General features: G+C 43.0%; 1 long non-coding RNA gene across 3 annotated transcripts; it reads right to left on the reverse strand.

Annotated features, from left to right (window-relative positions):
• Positions 1 to 14,861: 14,861 nt before the first annotated feature.
• LOC130205067 (uncharacterized) lies at positions 14,862 to 20,284 on the reverse strand. Of its 3 annotated transcripts, XR_008833877.1 has the most exons (5): positions 19,962 to 20,284; positions 19,559 to 19,721; positions 19,343 to 19,431; positions 15,510 to 15,586; positions 14,862 to 15,194 (listed from the first exon to the last, which is right to left on the reverse strand). It is a non-coding gene; the product is annotated as an uncharacterized LOC130205067 (long non-coding RNA). The 3 variants fall into 3 exon arrangements; XR_008833874.1 differs by lacking the exon at positions 15,510 to 15,586 and having other exon boundaries at positions 19,962 to 20,280; XR_008833875.1 differs by lacking the exon at positions 14,862 to 15,194 and having other exon boundaries at positions 15,203 to 15,586; positions 19,962 to 20,280.
• Positions 20,285 to 24,948: the final 4,664 nt, after the last annotated feature.

The raw sequence follows: 24,948 nt of genomic DNA on the forward strand, positions 1-24,948 counted from the left end.
AAAAAAAAGTCCATGCGCGTGTCGAAGACGTATCAACACCCGTCTTATCTCGACAACTCCTTCACACATTGTGACATGTAGCACGGAGGATGTGCCACGCACCGTGAGCATCAATGCATCGCACTCTGCTTCTTCAAAAGAGAGCGAGAGAGGGATGTGAAAGAGGGGCATACTGCATGCACACAGTACACTTCATTCCGTGCGTACCCATTTAGACCTAAGGGGAAACACAGCCCCCACTGTGGATTCATTCCTTCAGCATGTTCAGCTTCTTCAAAGCCGACTGAAGCTCATGCGTGTCTTCGTCCCACGGAGTTCTCTCCCTGGTAGCGTTAGCATAACGAGGCGGCGCATTAAAACCGCCGCTTGTCGCATTTTCACTCGCAGGCCGGACGACCGCCCTCCGTCGTCTCGCTCTGCGGGACGTCCGACGGCGGCAGAGGATAACACGCGTTTTAAAAAAATATATTATTCAGACAGCGAGTGCACACAGCGAGCATGTAAACCTCGGTGTAATCAGGTGTGTCTGAGTGGAGGTGCAATGAAGGACAAGATGGTAGATGGTAGAAAGGGGTGGAGGGGAGGCTTAGCGTAATCAATATTGTTTATGAGATGGTGTGTGAGTGTGTGTGTGAGGAAAATAAGGAAAGTGTTCAGAGGTTCAACAACAGCACAACATGGGTCACTGAGTACATGCAGTGCACTTGAAGGTGAAGAACAAAAGTAAGTTTTAGTTTTTTGTGTTTTTTTACTTTTTATTCATAGATTTTTGTATTTTTACACTCAAACAAAAAAACGAAAATGACAGAGGGGGGGAAAAAGACATTAAAGTAAACAAATGAAGTAAAGTAAGTTAATAGGGTGTCGTCAAATGCTCTTTATAGTTTTTGATCTGTTGTTTTCAGGTCATCTTTTCCCTAGTATACAGTCCGTTTGCCCAGCGTTGTTCAGCGGTCTCTCCTTTGATCTGGAGGAACCGAGTACATTTCTCCATGGAGTATATTCGCTCTACTGTCCAGCCACTGGTCACTGTTCATCCAGCTCCTTGTGACGGCCTTTTGGCTTCCGAGTATCGGGATTTTAAAGAGGTTGATGTCCTTCCGTTGGATTATGTCTCCAGGTATCACTCCTGGTACTCAATCCGTGGTTCCCTGGGAATCTCTCTCCAGCACGGCGGCTCTTTACCCAGTGGATTATGTTTGTGGGGTGTAATGAAAAACAGGATTAAGTTCTTCCAACCAAATTCCCTCCATCTTCTAGAGCTGATGGAAGTCTGTTGCATTCTACACATGGAATGCCGATCACCCTCCGACAGTTCATTGTTCACTTCTACTTCCCAGTTTTACGTATAGTGTGTTTCTTCCGTTTCTTTTTTCTAAAGTCCTGTTCAGTTTGGAGACCAAGTTTGAGGATTTGTTTGTATGCACCCATTAACACTTCATTACCTTGGGCTGATATTCCCTTTTTAATTCATAATCAGCCAAAATTGTCACAAGTTTTAGAATTGAAGAGTTGTGATTTTGGAGATAGGTAATAATGTCATCTGCGAAAAGTCTTATTATATGTTCCTTCTTTGCTATATTTATCCCTTTCACCTCGTAGCTTTGTCTGATAGCTTGAGCCAGAGGCTATGTGAATATTGCAAAGAGGGAGGGGCTAAGGAAGCAACCCTGGCGGGTGTCTGACAGCTTAAAACTACCTGACATGTGGCCATTGATTATTATTCTAGTGGTATAGTGGTATATATAAAGATTGGACGCACCTAATGAATTGGTTATTAAAACCCAGCCTTTCTAGCACTCTGTACAGAAACGACAAGCCGTCTCCAGCAAACGCCTTTCCCACATCGAGACTGACCAGAGATGGTTTATTAGCCTGTTCTATTATATATAAGGTTTGTCTAATTTTAGCCTGTGTTTGTCGACCTTTTATAAATCCTGCCTAATCTTCATTTATTAATTTGGGAAGAAAGTGTTCTATTCTTTTTGAGATTATATTTGTAAACATTTTGCAATCTACATCCAATAGAAATTGGGTGATTGGATTGACAACATTCTTTATTTGTGCCTTCTTTTGGGATGAATGAGCCTCTCTCCATGATGGTGGAGCCACAGCTTTGCTGAGTGTCTAATTTAAGGATTCTGGCATCCGGGGCTCATTTGGAAAACAGTCGCATTCATTTCTTTTCAATTTACTAATCACCAAGTCCAAATCTTTTTTTGTTAATTCTTCATTTTGTATTTTTTTCCGATGGAAGGAAGATGTATTGATGACAAGTATTGTTTCATGTTATCTTCATTGTGTTAAAGTTGATGCATTTCTTCTGGTTTGTAGGTTATGTTATTAGTTAAGGCGTCTCTGTGTTCTATAACTGGTACTTTGTTGCTTCCTGAGGCGCATTGTTAACATCTGTTTTGCTGTTGGGCTCGATTTATACAAAGTTTGTCATGTGAATCTCAGTTTCTTTTCTAATTTGTCATTCAAGGTGTTTTCCATCTATGGAAAATCCAGAAGTTCCGGGAGCCGTGTTTCCTTCGGTATTCTCAAGCTCTTCCATGGGGAATCCGCGTCTCCTCAGCTCCCGCTGTGCTTCTAGTGCACCGACGTACGTCCGGGTCCTCATATCCCAGTGGATCCAGATATTCCTGTATGGTGTTTGGAAATGAATCCCCATTTCCCTTAAGGCTTTCTTCATCCCGTTGTATTCCTTTCGCTTCTTGACCATCTCAGTTGCATAGTCATGATCGAAGTAGAGGGTTCTGTTACCCTTTTTTTCCAAGCTTCTCTCAGAACCAAGTAGGGATGCACCGATCTGATCGGCGCCGATCCATATCGGCCGATATTCCCATTATCGGTTTTGATCGGCGTTCTCAAAACGGCCGATCAAACTTGGCCGATCAGATGACGTAACATCTGCGAGAACTATCAGAGACGTTTCAATCGCAGCGAACTGCAACGGAGTAAATGCGCCCGGCGAGGGCCGGCAGAGTGAGAGGTCCACGAGGGGATCCTCACGCACCGAGCGGCGTCCCCGTCCCCCGAGTTGAATCTCTGGGTCAACTCAGCCGACACTCACATGTCTGAGGCTCTGAGCCCCTAAAGACTGATGTTGACGGTAAACGCATTCGAACGGGAGCGCGCGAGGGTTTTGATGAAGTTAGCAGAAGGATTTACGTAACAACATCCGGTTTAGCAAAGTTAGCAGAAAGAACCACGTAAAACAACATCCATTTTTCAAAATAAGATGACGACAAATCATACACTAACATATAAAAGTAAACAATGAACTGATTTTATATCTTTATAGATCGTTTCTGAGATTTAGCTTAAATTATGCTAACATTAAAACATTTTTACTGTACCAAGGAAGAGTTTATAAAAATAAGTCAGACTTTTGTATGTTAAAAAAAGTCCTGTATATAGATTTCCCCAAGAGTTCCAGGAAATGAATGATGCAGATGTGTTCCATACATATCTGAAATCCCCTACAATAGCAATCAAACAATGTTAATGTATCAATTAGGACATTTTTCAAAGTAAAAGTCCTAAATGGTAAAAGAAATCTGTCATTTTTTAAATATTTGAGGCACTCTAGATATGTTTTCCTTCAGAGTCCCAGGCAACGACTGATTCAGATGTGTTCAGGACGTCCCTGACTTCCCCTAGCCTGGCAATCAAACATATTTACTGTCGCAATTAAGAGATTTTTCAAATTAAAAGTCCTAAATGTTTAAAGAAATCGGTAATTTCTTTAATGTTTGAGGTGCTTTATATATGTATTTCCGCATAATCCTAGGCAATAATGCTACACAATAAATAGAATGCTTCAATCGACACCGTGATCGGTGATCGGTATTATCGGATCGGCAGATACTGATTTCAGTGATCGGTGATCGGCACCAAAAAACCTGATCGGTGCATCTCTAGTACCAAGTCCTTGGTTGTGAACTCCGGGAAGTTGATTATGATAGGTCTCGGTTGGGTTTCAGGACTGGGTCCTATGAGCCCGCTGTATTTTCAGATCCAGGTCTTGTGGTAATGGCGGCTCACTTTTGAGGAGTTTCCTGATGAACTGTGTTACTGAGTTCCCTTGACCCATGTGATTAACTCCCTGTCTCCCCCTTGAGATCACTTCTTAGCTCTTTTATCTCCCTAGTTATGTCACCCGGATCAGCTGTTTCATGTTGCTTGGAAGCTTGATCTGCTTCGATGTCGGAAGCTTTTGCTTTATCTTGAGTATATCCTCTCTACCTCCATCTGCCTGATGGATCATGGAGGTCTGGATCGTGGTCCATGCCTACTATGAACTATTCATACACTCTGTCAGACTCATTGAATGTATTTAAACTCTAAATCTGTCCTTCTGTACACATTACATCTATTACACCTGTCCATCCTGGAGAGGGATCCTCCTCTGTTGCTCTCCTGAAGGTTTCTTCCCTTTTTTCCCCATGAAGGGTTGTTTGGGAGTTGTTCCTGATTTTTCGAGTTATATCACGATGTATCTGGGGTCTAACGACTTAATGGAAAAATCGAAATCTCCACCTTAAAAGTTTTATATCCATGTGAGCGTTTCTTGCCTCTCCATAAATACATATATTTTCATAAATATCTCTTGGAAGTAGGCTTAAAGGCAAAATCTTTGATCCAAAAGTAATTTAGAAAGAAGAACATAATTTCCAGTTCAACGGTTTCTGTTTTTTTGTCAATTCGCATCAAAATACAGTCAACCTCATTTCCACACGTTAAAAAATGTGCCAATTTGTTTCAGTTTATTTGTGGTTGAGAATCTTTTTTTAATTTTTTTAACAGTTGTTAAATTGCCACCAGGAGAAGAGGCTGAAGCTAATCCTTTTCATAGATTCTCTTCCAGTCATCCCCCCTTTCTGTTTTCCATATGTTTACAGGCATTGTTTGTGTCTCCAGCACATTTCACAGATCTGCTCCAACAGCTCCTCCCTTTCCCGAGTTGCTATGGAAGCCGTCGGCACATTTCCCCCGTTCTGGAAAGCCTTTCATGGGTTGACAATTGCCATTAACAAGTGGGGAGGAGGCACCTTCGTTCCAGCGGCTGACTTATTCAAATCGCTCCCTCTCACGGAACAACTGGAATTATAACAAAGCAGCCGTATCGTATTATGTGTGATTAGAATTGACAGGTATCCAAAATCTGATTTTGCGCACGTGGGTTTTTTCTGTGCGTTGCGTTCACGGATATCTGTTTCTTCTGGTTCGTTGGGCTCAGCCAGCTGCAGAAGGGACTGTAACATGTCGTGTGCAGCTGTATGAGTTGTTTGCCTGACTTTGTGAACAACGAGACAAATTGATTTGCAACAATCGACTAGGAAATATGCCATTTCTCACAGAACGATAAAATCAAAACTTTTAAAGTTGCACAGAAATTAAAATTCTCCTCCACTTTAATAAAATATAATTACGAGGCAGCTAGAGAGCATATGTGTTAATGTTTCAAGAGGCTGAAACAGTTTGTGACATTGAGTGACTGACATTCGAGTGCTGTTAATGGATAATCTGTCAAGTTGCTCGGTGTTACTGGAGCACATCATCGCCACGATGCCTTCAAACGAAGATACAAGACGGTTTCTTCCTCCATTTTTCACCAAATTGTGTTAGTTATTTACTGTTCGCAGTCTAAGCCCAAAAAAAACAGGCTGTGAAAACTCGTTGCGACATTGTGTCCTCTAATCTCAGCACTCCATACATTACCCTGTGATTGGCATCATAACTCGGAGTAATGGAACAATGTGTTCCCACCGCCTGTGAGGTTGTTAGCATCGAAATGATATCATCAACTATTTTTAGTACTATTTCTCCCAAGAGTCGGTCCCAAGACAGATGAGGGGCTTCAATATATATGGGCTGAGTAAAGATAGGGCTGAGGGAACATAGGGCAGAGGAAACATTTGGCTGAGGAAACATAGGGCTAAGGGAACATTAGGCTGGGGAAACATAGGGCTGTGGGAAGATGTTGCTGAGGGAACATAGGGTAGAGGTAGCATAGGGGTTATGGGAACATGTGGCTGAGGGAACATAGCGTAGAGGTAGCATAGGGGCTGTGGGAACATGTGGCTGAGGGAACATAGGATAGAGGTAGCATAGGGGCTATGGGAACATTTAGCTGAGGGAACATAGGGTAGAGGTAGCATAGGGGCTATGGGAACATTTGGCTGAGGGAACATAGCGTAGAGGTAGCATAGGGGCTATGGGAAGATTTGGCTGAGGGAACATAGGGTAGAGGTAGCATAGGGGCTATGGGAGCATTTAGCTGAGGGAACATAGGGTAGAGGTAGCATAGGGGCTATGGGAGCATTTAGCTGAGGGAACATAGGGTAGAGGTAGCATAGGGGTTATGGGAACATTTAGCTGAGGGAACATAGGGTTATGGGAACATAGGGTTATGAGAACATAGGGTAGAGATAGCATAGGGGTTATGGGAACATTTGGCTGAGGGAACATAGGGTAGAGGTAGCATAGGGGCTATGGGAACATTTAGCTGAGGGAACATAGGGTAGAGGTAGCATAGGGACTATGGGAGCATTTAGCTGAGGGAACATAGGGTAGAGGTAGCATAGGGGCTATGGGAGCATTTAGCTGAGGGAACATAGGGTAGAGGTAGCATAGGGGTTATGGGAACATTTAGCTGAGGGAACATAGGGTAGAGATAGCATAGGGGTTATGTTAATATTTGGCTGAGGGAACATAGGGTAGAGGTAGCATAGGGGCTATGGGAACATTTAGCTGAGGGAACATAGGGTATAGGTAGCATCGGGGCTATGGGAACATTTAGCTGAGGGAGCATAGGGTATAGGTAGCATCGGGGCTATGGGAACATTTAGCTGAGGGAGCATAGGGTAGAGGTAAACATAGGGGTTATGGGAACATTTAGGTAAAGGAACGTAGAGGTAGCATAGGGGCTATGGGAATATTTAGCTGAGGGAGCATAGGGTAGAGGTAGCATAGGGGCTATGGGAACATTTAGCTGAGGGAACATAGGGTTATGGGAACATAGGGTAGAGGTAGCATATTGGCGATGGGAACATTTGGCTGAGGGAACATGGGACAGAGGGAACAGAGGGCTCAGTGAACATATTCTTGGTCTGCTATGCAACAATATATTACGATTAGTTAGTAAAATGGAAAGAAGGATCTCAAAGCATCTGTTCTTCTGGTTTGAAGCCAACATTGTAGTTGAAAAGAAATTTTCATTTGCTTCCAATTTCAACAGTTAAGACACCATCTGGTGCTTCTAGAGAGTAGATGATGAATCATTACCCGCTGCTTCTATTCTCTTGACTGGTTTTAGACGACAGAGCTCATGTCACAGTATGTAGAGGTCAGCAACTCCTGGATATTCCACAACTGAAAATGCTATATGGTTTACACAAAACAGACTATGTGGCATAACCGTCATCACAATATAGATTTATGAAATACACAAAGACATCTAGTACATTACAAAATGGGATACAGTGAAGACCAGAGTATTATATTTCTCTTTTTATGATTTTTAGAGTGTAACTTTAACTTTCTAATTCCTCAATAATTCAGGTTTATTTCTAAACATAAAGCTACTGTTCCAAATTCAAAGCATATAATTTCTAGGAGACAGGGGAGCACATGATGTATCGTTGTGTGTTAACATGACACACACGGTGTGATATAACATTCTACTACAGCATGTTTTGTCGGAGCAAAGGTTAAAAGAGAAACAGAAAAGTTGGCGTTGTCTTTATTTCTTTGACATTTTCCAAAATACTTAAGGTTGGTGGAACATTTTAACTTAATGTGTTTTGTTCATGCGAGATGAACCCCGACTGAAAGACAGTAGAAAGCTTTTTGATCTATGTGTGTTGGATTTATTTGAAGTAGGATAGGAAGTTATTTTGAATGAAGAACATCTTTGCCATATTTTAACTTACAGCTACAACTGGGTCAACTGAATCTAAATGGTCTCAGTTATAGACTCTAGTTTTTACGTTAGCAATATTTGTGACAATGTCAGTACTTATGGTACGTTTGACTTATTCATATTCTAATAAGCCCAACCCTGAAGTGGTTTTGGTGCCGAAACCTAAGCAACTGTTTTTATTGTAATTCACAATGTTAAACTCTTTTTTTTCCCACGACCGTTCGCCGTGCTTTCCCGTGCGCTCAGAAGTGACGCTGAGGAATCTGACATCGCGTCACAAAGGAGGAATGAGATGGCGTTGGTGTTTCCTTACCTGAATATGACTCCTTGATCACGATTAATGGAGGTGCACGGCGGGTTTGTCAGCTCATTACTCACCTTTCCTAACAAATCATTCTACTGCTGCCACCACTCCTCCTGGCCCAGATTTATCCCATTAATAGGTGATATTTTTTGCAGCTAAGAACTGGACAACTAATAATGCAGTATGTCATTTCAAAGCAAGGAAAGTGACTCTACATAAGGATTTATAGATACATGGTTCTGGAACTCAGCTCCTCAGATTCTGACCCCTTCCCCAAGATGGAACCTCCAAGAACCTCTGGAGCTCCGTTACCTCCCCACACGAGCTAACGCGCTAAGTTTGGATGAAATTGCCTGATTGCAGAAAGCTGCTTTGTTCTATTTTTATGCTTTCCACTTCCCGTTCAATGTGTCCCTAAAAAACTCAATACTTTTTTGTCCTTTTTTAAAATGATGATATTTATCCTCCTTTATCAGCTCGTTAGTAGAAACTTGTTATGGAATGGTAGAAGATAAGTAAAAAACAATTTAGAAAAAGATAAATATACTTTTGGCATTCCTCACAATTCACAAAACCTTTCAACTTTATTTGTTCTGAACAGTGTATATTAAATGCCATTGATACAATGCTATCCAGTACATAGAAGGTATTAGAACATTGCCATAAACATCAGAGCTGCAAGTATGATATTTAGGTTTAGTCTCACTCACATAAACTCATTCAGGAATTATACAGCATTTCTTAAGAAATGCAAATGTATGTTGTATTGAGCCCACGTCTTGTATAAATACCTGACATTAACATAATTGCGTTTTTGAATCTGCAAAGTAAACATTTTTTTCGACAGCTGAGAATAATTAATTTGTTGGGGAAACTGTTGGACTGACCCAGTTTTTAAAGTTGTTTCTCAAGGATGTTGTTTGGGAGAACAATAAACCGCTCCTGAAGAATGTTTTTTGAGGGGATTTCAATTAACGCATGTGCTTCCCAGAGTGCATCAGTTTTTACCAATTTCAACGGAAATTGAGAAAGGTGAATTGCTTACTCATAAAGACCGAAGAGATCTCGTCCTTTTCCCTCCAATAATGTAAGAATCTGTATGAGCAAGGACGTACTGTTGTTCCTCATGCTGCTTATGTCTTGAAGTTCCTTATCTTTGAAATAACTCTTTGCTTATGGCTTGAACGAATGCTTTATGTTTAAAAAACTAGTTATTGCACTGGTTATCGTAATGTTTTGAGAAGGATGTTGTCCTTGATCATTTTCAAATAATATTTGAGTTAACAGGTTAATCATACTCTGAGGTTTTGACTTAAGGCCCTTGAGAGTGGTCTCTTTTCCAGCAAATACCAAATAAATGCTCAAAATATTTGCTTGAAAATTTACATTTTACTTGAAAACTGACTCAAACGTATGATTAAAAAAGATTTAACAGAGTAATGAATATATATATCACATCATGCATTGTGAGTCATCAGCATGTTGGTAAACAGCAGATAGTCAGCTTGCGGGTCAGCATATTTTAATACAATAGTTTCTATCGTATCTTACGAAAAGTTAATTTTTCTCTTATGAATCTCCAGCAATATGGGCCAATGTTCGCTCGTCACATGCATACAATCAAAATAAACGTCCATCTTCCCAGGATTAGTTTGGGTTAAAACTAAACTATGGAAGTGGGGTTACTTAAACTCAAGTTAAGTTCAAATAAATCTAAGTTGACTTCTGGTTTCATACGGGACAATAGCATCAGTCTCCTGGGTGACCGGTGTTTTTGGACCCCTTTGGACTTGGAGTTTGCCACTCGTTTTACATCCTGGGTCACCATTACATGGATTACATACTGTACAAACTGTTTGTGTATTGGTATCGCTACGATAGGTGAATGGGAACAGCCTGAGCTATTACACATTCTACCTTTGTGCCCTACGTATGTGGAAACATATAGTTGTGATGTTTCTCCAAATTTGCATTGGGGTATTTTTTTCTGATGAAAGGAAACTTTGAAATATAATTGAAACCACATTTTCCAAATTGCCACAGACCAATATGAGAGGTTATTAAACAAGTCCATTTCCATTAAATATCCCAAGACCAGATGGCTCATTGCATCTCGTGCTTTCTTTCCTGTGATGCGTGTACGTCACAGCCTGCCAGTAATCCCGATTGACGTGAAAATGTTCCTCGTCAGTGTAGGTTTACCACATTTTAACACCATCTCACACATGCAGGGGGTGAGGGGGGGGGGGGGATGGGAATGTCGCATGTCAGTGGATATGCCATGATAAAGGCAGAAATATGGATAATATAAAATAATAACAAAAGCAGGGTTAGAGTCTTGAGGAATATCTCTAAAGTAAGAAGTTACAGAGATGTCCATGTTGGGACAATTATTGAATGAACTCTTTACATCTAATTCATGACTTAATTTCTATTCATGAATGTTAGTTTCTTCACATTTTCAGCGACTCTTGTCCACCACTTTCCACTCCATTTGAACATAATCTCCTCCATCACCATTCATCAGGAAATCGTCCTCAACTGCGTCTCCGTGGCATGAGGAGAAGCACACCCTGTGATTGACAGGCAGAGGTGCTGTCCTTTGTAGAACGCTTGCATGATTGCCGAGTTTGGCTCACAGGACTTTTCAGAGGGGGCAACTGCAAAGCGCTCAATTATTTCTGCACGCCTCACTGACTGCTTTAAAAGGGCAGAAGAAAATACTGATGGATATGAGGGATTGGCAGCTATAAGCTTTTCTTGATTTAATTCAATCACCTTTTGAGAAAAAAAGCAGAATATTGAGAAAGCAAAAGGGATCCAACACACTAACGGCAACCGGTGTAATTAAAAGTTTGGGATTTATAGGCAAATCCAGTCGCCGATTATGTGTTGTATCCCTGTAGCAGCCAAATGGAAGTGCACCCATGGACACGGCTGGAGTTAGAAATCCTTGTGTTACACAGGAAGGGGATCTGAGTGAATGTAAAAGTCTTAAATTAGTTATTACCTAGTTTTGGTCCTTACAGTAATGTACCGCTTCTGTCTGACCGTGGGTGTCAAAGTGCAGTGTGGAGTAACTCGGCATACAATTTTGAAAAATAGAATTGTTTGGTCAGGAAATATGTTGCCAAGCGAGAAATGGATATTGGGATGGATCATCACCCCAATAGGCAAATAACTCAACTTGAACTGATCGGTTGATGTGTTTTCTTGGAAAGCCGCTTAGAATGCAGTCAAAATGTGATGATTTAATCATTGTGGAGATTTCATGAAGCAAGGGTTCGGGGCTTTTACTTTTTTTCAAAGTCCAAAGTTTATAATTAGAGCAGCAATTTCATTAAAAGAAGATATTTCCTTAAGGGTTGCTAAGACCAAAAACAGAGCAAAACAAGTCAATATTGGACTTGCATGCATTAGGGTCCTTAATTAGAGCTGGGGTTGGTCATCTTGGGAAACTAACAATAAACAACAAGACCGTGATTTAAAAGCACAAATTAGATGTAAAAATAGATAACCAAAAGTTAATTAAGCTAACACAACAGACGACCTTTCTCCAAAGCCACTCCCCCAAAATGTCATAATGAATACAAACAACACACATGGATATTGTTAGAACTCAAAACTATCGAGCTATCAGCTTGTGCAAGACTTAGGGTGACTTGCAAAGAGTCGGGCCGGCTGCTATCAGTGATCAGAGTCCATCGGTACAATCAGTCCCGGATGAAATGATTGAAAAGGATTTCTTTTTTTTTTGTCTCAAGAGTTTTTTAATCATTGATGGCTGTTGTTGTCTCGAGATAATTTCTACTCATAACTATATTCTGTATATAAGAAGCGGACAAAGTCATCGTGATGTCACCCATTGGTTTGTGGACTGGCGTTTTGAAGCTTCTGCAATCCGTTTGGCCTTCTTGGATAAGGGCCGTCACCATGTTGTTGTTGTTTTCTCACAAACAATGAACAGAAGTTACCATATTTTGAATGCGGAGGAGTTTTGCAGAGATGAGCCAATCACCGAAAGCAAGCTCCTCTTTATGGTCTATTTGACTCTAAATGATCATAATGTACTAAATGATGACATCATGCTGTATAGAAGAAGACTTGAAATTAGAGATTGAGACAAACTCATGTTTACAATGTTTACTGAGGGAATAAATCATGAGAGAAGTTGAGTCATTTTCTCATAGACTCCTATTTTTCCAGCCGGAAAACACCTATAACGCTTATATGCAAGAAATGTCAACTGCTGGAATTGTACACAGCCAAGAGTATGCATTTATATCCTGTGGACAACATGCAATGATGAGAACACTCCACACCTGCACTCGAGACAATGAGACAATGATCAGCAAAGCATGTCTGCCTTTCACCCGTCTTGTTAGCGTTGCTCTCCATGCGCCTCACAGACAAGCGGCGCGAGCTGATGGGAAACTGCATTCACAATCATCTCTTTTCAGACCCACATCGGCTCTCCAGCTGTTTCACCCTCGTTACCCTTTCATAGGGCATCGACACCGAAAGACCCGAGCAATATTAAAAACCAACGCTGTTAGAATTTGCTTTGACACCTCCCTCAAGCGCTTCATGAACGTCATCAGAGTAGAAATCTCTTTTTTATACTCCTCCGTTTCTTTGGAGATGGCAAAGGCAACAAAAAAAATGGAAATGTGGATAATTCAGTGTTTAGATTCATCTGGTGACAAGAACTGAAAATTGTTAATTGTTTTGTCCAATTACAATAGCTTCATGCAATCTAAGAAGCTTATATACAACAAGCAAAGCGTCCAGATGGTAGAGGTTAAGTCAGAGTCCAACCAATTTGAAGGGTTTTTTCTCATGATTTCATTTGTGGAGTAAAGCCAACGTCATGAAAAAAAAGCAGACAGCTGGATTTGTCCTGCTGTGTAAGCAGTGGTCTTATAATTGTAATTAGATGTCTGGCATCTATCTAAAAACATACATATATTTCACATGAAGAAGCACCGCTACTCTACAAACACCATAAAGTGCTTGCAAAATTATAGGCCTTTTCTGTCTCTAAAGGTGAAAAGCACTTTAGTTTCATGAAGTCCTTTTTCTATATCCAAAGAGACAAAAAGTTCCCAGACAGCTTTGAATATATTTCCACGCCCATAAATCTAAATGCTCGACAAGTTCCAGGAGCTGATAAACAAAGTTAACTAATTTCCAGAATAGCTTCGAGAATGATCTCTTGCGTGGTTCATGCTGGTCGAGCAACATTAATAAAGCTACAAGAGTGTTCACGCTCGATAGAGCGTCTGAGCAACCCCTGGACAACTTGATACGCTGTCAGGGATTTATTTCCGTATGTCGGTTTGAGAAAAAGGTCCTGGTTTAGACCCCGTTTACACGATGGGAAAATGCATATATTTTCATGCGTTTTGGCCTTTCATTTACACAAAAACTGAGGTTTTATCACGGAAAACGATCATTTCTAAAAACTCCGGCCAAAGTGGAGATTTCTGAACACTCCGTTTTTGTGTTTGCGTGTGAACTAAGTCAAACAGAGTTTTAGGTTGTCAAACGTCACAGTATGCGACTAAAAATGCTTCACGTCATGTGAGCGTCCTATGTTTACAGTTAGTTTGCTTACACTGTAAAATGTAATAAGTTAACTTTACTTGAAAAAGGTGAGGAAACCGATTGCCTCAAATTTTCTAAGTAAAGTAGCTCAATAATTTTAAGTTCTTAAAACTAAAAATAAATGAGTTTTGGCAAATGATGTAATTGGAGTAAACATAAGTTCAGTCAACTCATAATATGTCATTTCAGACAACTTAAAAGATACGAGTGAAGGTAACTTAAAATCTTTAATCATGTAATAAGTTGACTTTACTTGAAAAAGGTGAGGAAACCGATTGCCTCAAAATGCCTAAGTAAAGTAGCTCAATAATTTTAAGTTCTTAAAACTAAAAATAAATGAGTTTCGGCAACTGATGTAATTGGAGTAAACATAAGTTAAGTCAACTCATAATATGTCAGTTCAGACAACTTAAAAGATACGAGTGAAGGTAACTTAAAAATCTTTAAGTATGTAATAAGTTGACTTTACTTGAAAAAGGTGAGGAAACCGATTGCCTCAACATTTCTAAGTAAAGTAGCTCAATAATTTTAAGTTCTTAAAGCTAAAAGAAACTAAGTTTAGGCAACTCATGTAATTGCAGTAAACATTAGTATAGTTAACTTAACAATTATTAGTTACTAGGTTAACTTAAAAGATCCAAGTTATATTAAGTAAACAGTACTAATAAGAACTAGTTAACTTTACCAGTCAATGAGATCCCATTACTTAGAAATAGTGAGGAAACCGATTGCCTTAAAATGATCAAGTAAGCTGAACTAAAAACTGTAAGTTGTTGAAACAAAAGAAGGAGAACAGTTACAATGGAAGACAACGTTTATTTAGAAGAAAAACACATGTTTTAAAACTCAAACAACGTGCTTAAAACGCTGAACATGTTGCCAGATTAGGTTTTGTAACGCAGAAATATGATGAACACAGCGTTTTCGGCATTTGCTAAATTTCACGACAGAAAACAACAAAAACAGACATTTTCTAGAAAAGAGTTCAATTGGAGATAGAAGGGTGAAGTTCTCGGCCTGACTGCACATCATGAACACAGTCCCTTATGGCATCAGTAGATTTTTGAGTGATTGTATTTTAGGGTTTTTGGTCCAAGTGAGAAGCACTCTATGAATAAATTCAGAAGGTGTTCCTCACTCGTTGAGGATACTCCGAATTCAGGGGTAAATAAGTCCGAAGAGTAGCCACACGGCACGGGGAAGATTATCACGGTCACCCATCACGACTGTTCCTCCCAAAACGATGGCAGTAGCTGTAGACTCCAGGTTCAGCGAGTGAGGAGGCCACGATGTCTTCAGCACCGTCAGGGTCCCAATGGAGGTGTGGGACACATCCAGAAGGTCATCAGAGTCCTAATAACAAGAGCAGCATAAAAAACACAATTACATGTCAAATTTCACATTGCATTTCTATGGTAGAACACACAATGGTTACCTGGATTCTGATATTATTAGATAATCAAGTGAAAGATTCTCAGGAGTGAGTGCGATGATTAATTCATTGATCATGTGATTCACTGAATGATTGCAAAAGCTAATAATAAAGAATATGAATTATCATATTTACAAATAGGGATATTTGAATGGAACAACAATAATAGAGCAAATGTAAAAAACAGAATGTAGAAGGGCCTGAGAACAGGTCGATGCAGTTGCATCACAACACACCCCGATCAGGACCCGTTCGTGGCTTCTGCTGTTTCCATAGGGTCAAGTCGAAGCTTCATGCCATCCTAAACTCACACCTTCAATAAAGAAAGACCAACGTTTAATACGTGGGCAACCAACCATATTCGTGGTAAACATCCACATTTCTTTGTCACTGCTGCTTCTGGGAAATGTGCTCCTACCACAGGAGGCTGAACAGGTACCTGCCATCTTCAGCCGTCACACCTGCATCATATTGACTGCTCCTGAACCTCCTGTGGCAGGAGAGCGAGCATATTGCCCAAAAGCAACAAAGAAATAGCGATAATGTTACAAGTGAAAACCCTTTTTTGGTAACAGGAGATATTAGTAGAACCATCAGAATCAGAATCAGAATCAGAAACAGGTTTATTGCCAAAGAATGAATGTTTTCACAAACAAACGAGGAATTTTTTTTGGTGGAAGGTGCAACATTTGGACATGACAAACAACAATCAACGCAAGGAGGGAGGAGGAGTGGGAGGAAGAGGGAGGAGGAGGAAGAGGAAGGAGCGGGAAGAAGGAGGAGAGAGGAAGGTGGAAGAAGAGGTGGTAGTCCTGGGGGTGACAGTCAGTCAGTCCCGGGTCCATTGATGAGCCGACCGCCGGGAAAACTCTATTGGTGTGGCGGGAGGACGTGTCCATGATGGACGCAGCCTCCTCCCGAGGGAGGGACTCGAACAGGAGTGTCCAGGGTGGGAGGGTCGGCGACAATCTTTCTGGCCCGCTTCAGTGACCTGGAAGTGAACAGGACCTGGAGGAAGGCAGATTGCAGCCGATAACCCTCTCGGCCGAGCGGATGATGCTCTGCAGCCTGCGCTTGTCTTTGGCTGTGGCTGCAGGGTGCCAGACGGTGATGGAGGAGCAGATGATGGACTCAACGATGGCCGGCTAGAACTGTACCATCATCTTCCCTGGCAGGTTGAATTTCCTCAGCTGCCTCAGGAAGAACATCCTCTGCTGGGCCTTCTTGGAGATGGAGCCGATGTTCAGCTCCCACTTGAGGTCCTGGGAGATGATGGAGCCCAGGAAGCGGTAGGACTCCACAGCCGACGGGGAGTCACACAGGATGAGAGGGCGGTGGGGCTGCATTCCTCCTGAAATCCACAACCATCTCCACTGTCTTCAGAGCGTTGAGCTCCAGGTTGTTCTGGCTGCACCAGGTCACCAGGTGGTCAGTCTCCCACCTGTAGGCGGTCTCGTCCCGCCAGAGATGAGTCCAATGAGGGTGGTGTCATCCGCGAACTTTAGGAGCTTGACGGACTGGTGACTGGAGGTGCAGCTGTTGGTGTACAGGGAGAACAGCAGAGGGAGAGAACACAGCCTTGGGGAACCCGTGCTGGTGGTCCGGGAGCCTGAGACGTGTTTCCCCAGCCTCACGTGCTGCTTCCTGTCGGTCAGGAAGTCTGTGATCCACCTGCAGGTGGAGTCGGGCACGTGCAGCTGGGAGAGCTTGTCCTGCAACAGGGATGGATGATGGAATTGAAGGCAGAGCTGAAGTCCACAAACAGGATCCTGGCGAGGTTCCTCGGGAGTCCAGATGCTGGAGGATGTAGTGAAGGGCCATGTTGACTGCATCGTCTGCAGACCTGTTGGCTCTGTAGGCGAACTGCAGGGGTCCAGGAGTGGGTCGGTGATGGTCTTGAGGTGTGACAGGACCAGCGTTCAAAGGACTTCATGACCACAGAGGTCAGGCGACGGGCCTGTAGTCATTGAGTCCTGTGATCTTGGGTTTTTGGGACGGGATGATGGTGGAGGCCTTGAAGCAGGCTGGAACGTGGCATGTCTCCAGGGAGGTGTTGAAGATGTCGGTAAACACCGGAGACAGCTGGTCGCACAGTGCTTCAGGGTGGAGGGGAGACGGAGTCCGGCCCGCTGCTTATGCGGGGTTCTGCTTTTAAACAGCCTGTTGACTGCTCTCTCCAGGATGACGAGGCGTCGCTGAGTTGATGGAGGGTGCTCCAGAGGTGTGAGCCCCTGATGGGCTGGGGAGGTGGGCTGATGGTCTGTGGCTTGTTGGTGGGGCTGTGTGGGATGGTCTCAGGACTGCTCCATTGTCTTTCAAAGCGGCAGTAGAACTCATTTAGCTCGTCTGCCAGAAGCACATTGTTCATGGAGTGGGGTGATTTGGGCTTGTAGTTGGTGATCTGCCTGAGCCCTCTCCAGACAGAAGCAGAGTCGTTTGCTGAGAGCTGCTGTTGCAGTTTCTCAGAGTACAGACGTTTAGCATCTCTCACCGCCTTGCTAAACCTGTATTTGGACTCTGTGTACAGGTCCTTGTCCCCACTCCTGAATGCCTGGTCCTTCTGCAGTCTTAGCTTCCTGAGCTCCGCTGTGAACCAGGGTTTGTCGTTGTTATAACTCACCCTGGAGCTGGATGGAATACAGCTGTCCTCACAGAAGCTGATGTAGGAAGTTACAGCCTCTGTGTACTCATCCAGGCTGTTGGTAGCAGTCCTGAAGACATCCCAGTCAGTACAGTCAAAGCACGCCCAGATCCTCCAGAGCCTCACTGGTCCACTTCTTGAACTTCTTCACCACTTCTTGAACTTCCTCACCACAGGTTTGCAGAGCTTTAGTCTCTGCCTGTATGAGGAATCAGATGAACCATGACGTGGTCAGAGTTTCCCAGTGCAGCTCGAGGGACGGCGTGATAGGCCCTGCTGATTGTTGTGTAGCAGTGGTCCAGAATGCTCTTCTCTCTGGTAGGGCATTTAATTAACTGTCTATATTTAGGAGTTCGTGGCTGAGGTTTCCTTTGTTAAAATCCCGAGTACAATAACTAAAGAGTCCGGGAAGGTCCGCTCCACACGCCGTATCTGTTCAGCGAGGTCCGCTGTGCCTCGTGCACGTTCCCCGCGGCATGTAAACTCCGCCAGGATGAATGAAGCGAACTCACGTGGGAGTAGAAGGTTTGCAGTGGATGATAAAGATTCCAGGTCCGCGAACAGTGCTGTAGAATCACCGTTACGTCGTTGCACCAGCCGTTGTTGAGGTAAAAGCAGATTCCTCCACCCTTTTTTACCGGAGAGCTCCGAGACCCGGTCCGCTCGAATAGCTGGAAGCCAGCGAGCTGGAGCGCAGAGTCTGGTATCGAGCCACTAAGCCATGATTCCGTGAAACACAGAACGGAGGATGAGGAGAAGTCTCTGTCTCTCCCCACCAGCAGCTGGAGTTCGTCCAGTTTGTTGCACAGTGAGCGGACGTTGGAGAGAAATATGCCCGGCAGCGCTGTACGAGATCCCGTTCCGTGGCATAAGCGCCCGAACGCTTTCCTCTCCGCCGGCCACCACGTGGCGAAGGTGAGCACACCTTTTACAAAATGTCCAGTAACTCCACAGAAGTTAAAAACGTTGGAAGTAAATCCGCTGGAGTTGTTCCCCTGATATTCAAGAGCTCCTCTCTGGTGAAAGAGCTCTGGGAATCCCAGCAGAAAACAGTATTTAAAACGAAAACAATAAAAAACATCGCGCACCAACACACCGAGGCGACCTTTCGCGGCGCCATCGACGTTCTCCATTGGAGACATGTGAAGGTGTACAGATGCCCATTTAGGTGTGATATGATTTGTAATTTTTTATTTTGAAGGCCTTTGGGTTTTGAATGGGGCGACTAGAGAGCTGCAACTGGACCCGACTGGAAAGACGGGAGATCCCACTAAAAGGGCCCCAATCAGGGATAAGTGAATCAAAAAGTATAGAAGCACTGATTGGAAGAGAAGTAGCCAATACCAAAAGATTAACAGGCAGAACACATGAGATAGATTGGGCATCCTGTGGTGTGGAATTAAATAATTTTGACTAAAGTCTACTTACAAATTCTTGAAGAAGTCTGCGTTGTCATCTCCAAGGATGAAGGGAGAGCTACGGAGGACTGCTGTTCACCTCCCAGTCACATCTGTACTCTAAAAAAACATTTTAAACACACACAATTCACAAGTGTTAAAGGACAATCATTTGACAGCTCTGCATGCAATGCTGTGACACTACTTTATTAACCACATAAAGAAAATGACTGCTTGAGAAACTTACCCCAGGTGTGACTTGTTGCAGATATTCAAGTTTCTGTCCGACACTTTCCCCCTCTGGGTTTTGAACTTCTCCAGGAAGCGAGGAGTATATTTGTCGAGATCTTTGAAGAACTCTGATTGCAACTCAGATTTTTGCTTGATAAGCGACAGAACTCAGCCAGAATCTAACGGAAAGAGAAATAAATTAAGATGTAGTCATATTAGACCTACAGTAAACACATTACAACATACTACATCACACTGGGCAGAAAACTAGTGGCTTCTAGATTGAACAGATTTCATCAGCTCCCCTCATCGGCCCTTCATGGTCGTCTCAGGAGACACTGTGTGAAGACATGGACTCAATCTGGCAACGCTTCCATGTGTTATGCAGTAGTGTGTAGAAGAAAATAAGCAATACTTACAATTCATTGCCAGGTTTTTCAAAGCCTACAAAAGAAACAACAAAAGCAATTAGTCAAACTGCAAATAACTCCTCGTCAAGATGCATTTTTACGGCTAAAAAGCCATCAGTTTAATGGAAGATTTCACAGACAAATATGATTACAAATGCTTATCCTAGATATAGATAGATAGATAGATTGAAGTCATAAATAGTCTGTAGGGAGGTTGGCAGGGAGCTTAGTTTCAAACTTGCTATTGGTTATAATGGATGTCATTTCCATTAAATATCACAAAATAAGAAATGATGTTCAAGTAAAAAATAAAAAAACGTTGTACCACATTCGCTGTGGCCGCGAAGTTCTCCATCATACGGTTGTGGTTGAATTATTCCTCGTTACTGTAGTGTTATGGAATAATAGGGTTTTGAGCCCGTTGTATCTCCAAGTATCTTTATTAGCTTAACCATACATAACACCGTGACTGACTGGATTCGGTAACTCCAAGAGCGGACTGCCGACTGTACACGCCCCTCTGATCACACATGCCTTCGTATCACTCCGCATGTCTATAAAGTAGTACCATTACATTATAGTTACATTCAACCTGACATTGCATTCACTCTTAACTCAGTGACAGTAGCGTTGTGTGACGTAGTGCTGCGTTAATGCACACGAGTGAGACAGCCACGACGATGTCCGCCATTAACATTGTGACTCGTTTGTTTTGACGGTCGAGCTAGCTTACATTAAACGCTTCGTAAAGTTAACATTCAACTACGAGTATACATATGAACAATATGGCGAAGATACGACGATGTTTACTTCGGACATGAACGGCAAAACGTTATTGAGACGCTGACATTTTCCTGAAAGTAACTCGCACACCTGCACTGCCTTCTCGCTGCCGCCAATCCCTCTCGATCAAAGAACGTCTTCAGTGGTCGACTGCGCATGTGTATTCGAGCCGAGTGCTGCCGAGTGCACCCGAGTTTCTTCCGAGTCCGCCTCACTCATTTTTTTAAAGTAAAGCTCACCAAAAAGTGTTCTTTACTAAGTTTCTTAAAGTAAGGTCAACAAAGTAAGCAGAAATGAGTAAAGCTCACTAATTTTTTTAACTAAACTTTACTATTACATTTTACAGTGTAGGTGCGCCCGAGTTATTTCCTCCTTGACATGAGGATACTCCTCGGAGGTCTCGGAAGGGTACTGTTCTAAGAACAATGCCAACATATCCCTATATTTAGTTTGGCATGATTCCCAATCCACATTATCGAGTGCTTTATTTGCCTTATAATCTAAGGCGACTTGAAGCAGCAGCTCCACTTCGCTGTCTGTCCATACAAATGAACCTCGCGCCATATTTACTCTCTAAAGGAAAAGGAAGTTGGTCGTGTTTTTCGTAGTTGGTTGGTTTTGAGAATTCTGATTGGTTTGCATGTCTTTATCCTTCTCGTTACACTGCCGACTACAGGTTTGGCATAGTTATGATGGCGCATTTATGCGGGTTCATATAAACAGAAACTTTTTTGAAAACGACCCCTTGTGTATGTTATTTTTGAAAACGGAGGGGCAGAAATATTCGTTTCTGTAAATACCCGGCTATGTGTAAATGTGGCCTTAGTCTCATTCCTCGGGAAGACTCTGCAGGGAGTTGGGCAACACGAGGCCTGACTGTCCCCCATCTGTCCCACAGTGGGAGCTCCCTGTGGCGCCTGGGCCTCTCTCTGGTGAGCACTTATGTACCGAGGGAATTCCCCTTAAATCACACCCGAGGCCGTCCCTCTCTGTGTGCGCTGCCGTTCCCCATGTTCCATTTGTACAGCAACACACGACATGCTCTTTCAAAGTCCAGGATACGTTCTTCTCTCTCATGCCAGAGTGGCATTGGCATGTCTTGGCTTTACATCGCAAAGCAACTTTGATTCTCGCGATGTCGCGCGTTGCCAAGAGAATTGCAGGATTACACATCGCATGAAGTGTCAAGTGATGCGTTTCCTTTCGGGCAAGCCGATGTACGGACCAGTCATTCCTGAAAGGATGGGTGTGGCTTTGGGGTATTTGTTGCAACAGTATCAGTTCTATCGGAAATAAAGAGACTATTATTTGTTTTAAAGAAGAGCAAAGATTGCAGTGAAGGCTTTTCTTGGTATACAAATGTTTTCGCTCTTCTGCCGACACATGTTTGGTATAATCACCTGCATAACAGTTTCTAATGACACTTTATGCGTCTATGTAACAAACATCTGGGGCGTCTGGTTGTTTTTGGCATGCGATCTCTGAACAAACACCGACATTGAGATGCTTAGACCAACTTTTTGTGTGCTATTATCCTACCGTGAGCACCAGTACCAAAGGTTGTCAAACTTCTACCCCTGAAATTACAAACTTTAAGGATTCTCCCCCCCCCCCCCCGAAAAATGTCACCGGCCGCCACTGCTATGACATATTGCTTTGGATAACAAGATTCCTGCTGGGGAAACTAAGCGATGTGGGATGAAAGCAATCTACCAATCAGTACGAATTATTTGACCATAACTGTGGTTTGCAGTGCACACATCTTAAAAATTCTCTTTTCTCCCTCGTTCCAAAAAAGAAGCGAGTTGCTTTCACGCATTACAATAAGTGGATTGACGTGTGAATTAATTGCACACAAAAAAAGACCACCAATGTGTCAAAGTCTTAACTCTAATTATCTTAAAACATTGAGAAAACTAATCTATTTTTAGAAAAATACATTTCGCAGGTTAACACTGGAAGAAAATGAGTGCTTCAGACAGACGGCAGTGATGAAGTAAGAAACTCATAAACTACGTTTCTCGTACTCAGATTGTTCAGAAAGTGTCGTTGTAAAAAGTTTTTCGTCTAAAAAGAAAAATTCTACGGCTCACAATCTCACTTAAATGGATAAACTGGAGGGGGCATGAAAATGAATAACTGGGTCGCCCCCAGCAACCATTCTCTCTCAGCCCACAGAGGCAGTGACACAAGGGTCCTCATTTTCTGCAGCAGGTTTCAATGGCTACACAATGCTGGATGTACTGAGAGACACGCACGGACTCTAGCATGAAGCCCAGATGATTGAAATAAATTCTGAGAAAGTATAATCTGTCACTATAAACTCTAGAAACAGCAGTCGGTCGGTCCGTTGGTCCATTCGGCTGGCAATTCAATTTTCAATTCAATTTTCAAATCAATTTTCAATTCAATTTTCAATTCAGCTTTATTTTGCACAGCCCAATATCAGAGATTACAAACTCCCCTCAAAAGGATTTACAATCTGTACACATACGACATCCTCTGACCTTTGACCTCACATCGGATCAGGAACAACTCCCAAAAAATAGGAAAACAAAATTTCAGGGGGGAAAAAAAGGTAAGGACCCTTCAGGAGAACAACAGAGGAGGACCCCTCTCCAGGATGGACGGAACAATAGGTGTCATGTGACCAGATGAATCATTACAGAGTTACGTAAACACATTCAATGAGTATGACTGAATGTATGAATAGTTGGTAGTCGGCATGGACCACGATCCAGACCTCCACGATCCATCAGGCAGATGGAGGCAGAGAGGAGGGAGGGGCATCAGACACAGCCAGGTCCAATGGACCCACATCAGTCTCCGTCCTTCAGACACATTGCATCACATGTAGAACATACAGAGCTCATGACTTTCTATCGACTGCCACCAACACTCGACTCGGCCTCTCGTTCAGCATCATGAGACTACCCAAACTGCAGGAAGGCTGTCCTTTGAACGTCATGTAACACGTTGACGTGTTGCACTAGCTCAGGGGTCCCCAAACTCTTTCCTGAGAGGGCCACATAACGTTTCCCTTGTCTGCTGGAGGACCAGCCGGGGGGGGGGGGGGGGGGGAGGTGCTAGTGAGAAGTGAGAGTGTGCTCACCTGTGCGCGCGCAGCGCTCACAGCGACAGCATTTAACGGAGCAGTGCGTGCGCTCTGATCGCTCTTTTAATGAAGTATCGATACTAAAAATATGCTAAATCACATCGTTTTTAACGTCCGGGTACTTTGTTAGTATCGCTACACCGTGCAGCGTGACAGCAGCAGATGTAGCGGACTAACATTCAAGCTAACCTAACTTCCCAAACGCTGTGGACATCTGAACGCTGATTGGCCGAGACGCGACACGTCCATCAAAGATGTTTTATTGCGAAGAGCACCACTTCACATTTTCTCCGCATCTCACTGCAATCTCAACGGCAGCGGGCCAGGTGGAAAAAATAATAAATCGGAACGCGTCTCTGGTTTTGTTCAGGGGGCCGGTCCAAATGTGGAGGCGGGCCGAATCCGGCCCGCGGGCCGTAGTTTGGGGACCACTGCACTAGCTAAACATGGTAATGCACAAAATGTTGCATAAGAAATGCCTACGTGATAATTCCCAGTTGTTGGTAATACCCATGCTAATTGTGTTTACTCCTAGTTTGCTATACTGGTATCATCCCATCAGCATGTGCAGTGCAGGCACTCCTTAAAGTAGGAAGTAGATACGTGTTCCCGGTTTAAATCCTGTGTCCCTGTGTTCAATGTTCATTTATTTGTGATCGTACGCCAAATATTTGTCACAAATTCAGTTTTAAATGTTTGATGACTCATCCTGCACTCCAGAAACTCATCAAATGAGATGAGACTCGACACAACACACTTCGCTTGTGTGTGGATTGTAGAAGCTAAAAGGCAATATGGAGAAAGGCGGGAAAAGTTTGGATTTCAATGAGAAAAAGGTATTGTCTGGCTGTGGTTTTACTAATTTAAGGGACACTTTGCAGATCTTTAACTGGCTGACTCAGTTTAGACTGATGGACCTGTACCTGTCGAGATCTTTTCGAGTCTTCCGTCTCCTCAAAGCACTTTAACACGACACATGACGTCATTCACACACTGATGGGAGGAGCTAACAAGGTACCGCCTGTCCACCAGGACACGTCAACGTGGGCTAGCGGAGCCGGGGGTCGAACCTCCGACCCTCTGAGTGAAGGACGATCC

Source organism: Pseudoliparis swirei, chromosome 2, assembly GCF_029220125.1.
Source record: "Pseudoliparis swirei isolate HS2019 ecotype Mariana Trench chromosome 2, NWPU_hadal_v1, whole genome shotgun sequence".
Taxonomy (NCBI): Eukaryota; Metazoa; Chordata; class Actinopteri; order Perciformes; family Liparidae; genus Pseudoliparis; species Pseudoliparis swirei.